General features: G+C 40.7%; 1 long non-coding RNA gene across 1 annotated transcript; it reads right to left on the reverse strand.

Annotated features, from left to right (window-relative positions):
• Positions 1-1604: 1604 nt before the first annotated feature.
• On the reverse strand, positions 1605-4180 carry LOC136499014 (uncharacterized). Its single transcript, XR_010769862.1, has 2 exons — positions 4145-4180; positions 1605-2046 (listed from the first exon to the last, which is right to left on the reverse strand). It is a non-coding gene; the product is annotated as an uncharacterized lncRNA (long non-coding RNA).
• Between the last annotated feature and the right edge of the window lie 352 nt (positions 4181-4532).

Consider the following 4532-nt stretch of genomic DNA (forward strand, 5'->3'; position numbering starts at 1 on the left):
CTGGAGATGGACAATGCCATTCTTCATGAGAATGTTCACATGATGTACGCTCAACTTCATCCTCCTCATGGGGATGGTGAAGTTACAGATGAAGAAATAATTGTAGATCCAGGAGAAATCCACGGTGAAGAAGAGGAGGAGGACCCTGAGGAATTAGAGTACTTCTTAGATGAAGACGAGGTTTCATCTGGTATGGACACAGACGCTAATGACTGAGAGCTTGGAGTAGTAATAGTTCCTTTACTGCTTTTCTAGTAAACCAGGGTTGTCTTGTGGGATACAAGACATGTAATATAAATAAGTAACCCTTTGTAGCATGAAACCTTTTAACTGCTTTCAATAAATAATAATGTAAATAAACGTGTTTCTCTAACAGATGCCTCATCCTATCACCCGAGCTGGTGCAAGTACCTCGCATGACAATGATGATATCCCAAATCCTCCACCAATGCCTCCGACTATGGCAGATGCCATAGCCGCACTCGTCAATGCAACGACAGAGAATGCTAGGTTGTTAAGGGAATTGGCTCATAACCAACAGGCACCACACCCTAATCATGGCCGCTGTAATAATGGAAATGACGAGTCAACCTATATTGATTTTACTGACACACGTCCGCCTATGTTCTCTAAGGCAGAAGAGCCTTTAGAAGCTGACGATTGGCTTAGGACAATAGAGCAAAAGTTTGAGCTGATTCACTGTACTGAAATTTAGAAACCAAGGTTTGTGGCACAACAACTCCGAGGAGCTGCTGGTGCCTAGTGGGCAAATTTGGCAACAGTATAGCCTGCTGGTCACCAAATCACCTAGATGGAATTTAAGGATGCCTTCAGGGCACACTATATTCCAGATGGTGTGATGACCATGAAGTTAGAAGAGTTTTTGGCTCTTATGCAAGGGGAGCACCCGATGATGCACTATGTTGGGCGCTTCAATCACCTGTCACAGTATGCTATAGAGTATGTGAATACTGATAGGAAGAAGAAGAATCATTTCCTTAGAGGCATGAACACCAAACTTCAGACCATGATGGCAACTTGTCACTTACTAGGGATGTGTACATCAATGATGCTCTTCTTTCATCACTAAAGACTCCAAAATTGTCACATATATTAGTTTATGACGAATTTGTGACGATATGGTATTCGTCATTGAATGCGCGTCATATTTCACCTATCGTGACGAAACGTCTATTTTCGTCATAGATGTGCATTTGTTCTATGACGAAATGTCCGTCGTCATAGAAGTGTATTCTTTCTATGACGATCTATTTTTGTCATTGATATAGCCCCTTTTTCATCATGACTTGCCGTCTGTTAGGTGGCTAGACTATGTCTGCCATGCTGGCAGCTGACATGTCTTATCCATGTGGCGTATCCACATTGCAGGTGACGTGTCCGACCACATGGCAGCTGATGTGGCCAGTGATGTGGATGGTCCATGTGTCCAATTTTTATTGGGCCACAAGGCTTGCTGTGATAGGTTCTCATTTTCATCACTGAAGTAAATAGAAATTTGTCACAATCAATTACCAAATCTTCACAGAAAGATCAGATAATTCATCACAAGTGCACATGCTGATTTCATTACAGAATGCAAATAATACTGGAATGACCAAAAGCTTCCATAAATTAACAGATCCAGTATTCCAATGACCAACAACTTAATCAACAATTCTAAACTCGGTTCACATAACTCACTAGACATCACATTTGAACTACTAGTTTCATCTTAGTTCACATTAACATCACAGGAAATAATAAAAAGTTGCCAACCACCAGCAACATAAGTTACTACATAAACAAAATCACCAGCAGACCCCTTGCTTAATGAACCAGCAGCTACGAGCAACGCTTATGTCGAAGAAGCATTGTTGATGGCCAAGATACGCTTGAGCAGCGCATTGTTCTCCTCCATTGCCTTGTTGTTTATCTCTGTCAGCTTCTTGTACTCCTCCATCTCCTTTTGTGTCCTCACCAGCTTTTCCTCAGCTTCTTCACTTCTCTTCCTGAGTTCATCGATTTCACCTTGTACAGCAGCCGTAGCTTGAGCTGCTAGTTTCTCCCGAAGCTCGCTTTCATTTGATGATGATGATTTGGAGGATGGCACTGGTTTGATGCCAACACTCTTTAGGAAAAAGTTTGAGCTGTTCTGGGAGAGCACCTGGGACACAACCTGCACACTAGACACTGCTATCTCACCTTCAGCAACAGGTTCTGTCCTCAAAGCTTCCATATTTGACTAAAACAGCAATGACCCATCATTAGTTGATACTTATTGCATTAATTTGAGGAGGAAATATCACATAAGATGTATTTAAAAAAATAAAAACCTATGCTGCATTGACAGAAACTGATGCCAAATAGGTATGCAATCATGAGTCTTTTATTTGTTGTCAGGTAACTGAATACAAGTAGAAGTCAACAACATAGGATTATTATTTAGCAAGTATGTCTAGCTATATTGGATTATGACCAGTTTTTAGCAAAAGACAGAATACAAAATGTTTGAAACAAGACATATTATCCAATTAATGAATAGTTGTTGGCACAGCGAAACAGATGTCGTGACTTACAACTGCTTCTCTTGCTAGTTCAGCCAGACCATGTTTGGAGCTGGTATGGCAGGTCTTGAAGGCCTCCACCGCATCAAGTTCTTCATTTTGTTTTGTGCTTGGTTCTGCATTGTTTTTCTTCTTTTTCTGTTTCATAGATAATCAATTACAGCAAAGTTTTCTCAGATGAAATGCAAAATAAGTTGTTTAGTGCAAATATGTACAGGGTACTCTTTACTTACATATGCATGTAAGTGTGCCACATAGCTGCGAGAACCCGTAGCTTGATGATACTTGACTTTACGGCGATTCTGCTTGTTCTTTTCACTTGATTCCTACAAGATAATGAGCATGTCAGATGAGATCATAGGTTTAAAATGAGAAGATACTTTACGGTGATTCTACTTGATTCCACATACCATGTTTTTTGGATCAGACCACTTTGCAACCAGTGCCTTCCACTGTTCATCAGTCATGCATGCAACTGGAGAAGTTGTCCTAATCTCATTTGCAGGTACACCATTGTAGTATTTATTCTTGAGCCGATAACGCATTTGTCGCACCCCAGAGCATAGCATATCGGTGCAAGCTTCCTCTGTTGGCTTGTCGTCAGGGTTAATGGCCAAGCGCCCCTAGTCATATGACAATTCCATATTTAGTTAGTCAATTTAGGTTAAACAGATATACATGTTAACCATAGAAATAGTAATGCACTTACAGAGAGCTTTCCCACAAAGTTCTTGTAATATTGATCGTCTCTCTTGTATTCTTTCCAATGAGGTAGGACAGGAACCTTATCCCGAATGATGACACCAGCCTCAGATGCAAACTTGGCTGCTTGAACAGGTTCATGAGGCCTTCTTTTGCCTTCAGCAATAGCTATGGGCATTCTCCTTCCCATAGCTTTTGTCATCCTATCCAGCTGTGTTCCCTTGGTGGGTGCCCTGGGTCTCCTTGGGGCTCGCTGTGCACGAGCTACAAAATAGAATTTGCATTAAAATGATTTAGTTTCATGCAGATAAGCAAAACAGATGACATATTTGAATGACAAATAAACTATAACTTGCCTTCAGTGTCTTCCTCTCCAGCTACATTGTCTTCATCAGCACCTGTACTGTCTTGAGCACCAGCTCCACTGACTTCATCTGCAGCTGTATTGTCCTAACCACCAGCTCCATTGCCTTCCTCTGCATCCGTATAAGACCTTTGTGGTGGTATTTCATCATGACCATCTGTAGGATCCTCTACATTCTGGCCATCTCTCGCTGAAGGTTGAAGCCTTTTTAATGATCTTGTTTGGGATTCAGGAGTTTGCACCTGTGATCCTTGAGATGCCCTCACTCTCTTACTAGCCCTAACTCCTGGCGCCATGGTGGGACCTATCTTCTTCTTCTTTGAAGCTAGGACTTTCCAACTATACCCTGCAGGATACTGTGGAAAAAAATCAAGTAAGTCATGTGCATTAATAAGCAAGACCATATATTAAAGAACAGGTATGCAAGAAACAAGATGCATCTAAAAGCAAGGGCATATATTAAAGAACAGATTAAAAACATTCAAATGCAATACAAATATTCCCCATCCAGTACTTTGAAGATAGAAGAAGCACCTTAGTTGCCAGGGGTTGTGGCTGCACATCAGATTCAGTGTCATCATCATCACTATCTCCTTGATCATCATCTTCAAGGAGATACTCCGATGAATCTGAATCTTCACTATTTGTTTTCTTGTTTGCTGATTTTCCCCCTTCTTTGATGCAGATTGTGATATAGAGTTATTAAATTTAGTAGATAGATTTTTCAGGCTGAATTCTTGCATCTTCTTTAAATTGTTCGCCACGCGTGTATCCCGGCGTCTCTCATAATCAATTTTTGGAGGTTCTTACAAAAACAAGCAAATTGTGTGTATTAGAAAATAAAAAGGAGTGAACTAAGTACTAAGAGGTAGTAATACTAGATGCTAGATAGATAAGAGGTA

This window comes from Miscanthus floridulus, chromosome 13 (assembly GCF_019320115.1).
Source record: "Miscanthus floridulus cultivar M001 chromosome 13, ASM1932011v1, whole genome shotgun sequence".
NCBI classification, from domain to species: Eukaryota; Viridiplantae; Streptophyta; class Magnoliopsida; order Poales; family Poaceae; genus Miscanthus; species Miscanthus floridulus.